At 39.1% G+C, this 220-nt stretch overlaps 1 long non-coding RNA gene across 4 annotated transcripts in view; it reads right to left on the reverse strand.

The window, feature by feature from the left end:
• The window catches only part of LOC119588744, a 9,662-nt gene that overhangs the window by 8,496 nt on the left and 946 nt on the right, over positions 1-220 (reverse strand). The gene's annotated exons all lie outside the window — the stretch shown is intronic.

The raw sequence follows: 220 nt of genomic DNA on the forward strand, positions 1-220 counted from the left end.
CTGTATTATCATTAACATTAACCCACTGTGCGAATCCGTGGCATTTCTCCATTACAAACAATATAAGTGAAAGTATTGTTCATGAAGCAACCAAACTTACTCCAGCCACCCCTCAGAATCCACAAACATCATATGAACCTAACCTTATCCAAATAAGCCACAGCTCAATCTTGCTAAGCTTTACATGCAAGTTTGTTAGCCAGTGACACTGCAAATTGCT

The sequence above is a fragment of the Penaeus monodon genome, chromosome 24, assembly GCF_015228065.2.
Source record: "Penaeus monodon isolate SGIC_2016 chromosome 24, NSTDA_Pmon_1, whole genome shotgun sequence".
NCBI classification, from domain to species: Eukaryota; Metazoa; Arthropoda; class Malacostraca; order Decapoda; family Penaeidae; genus Penaeus; species Penaeus monodon.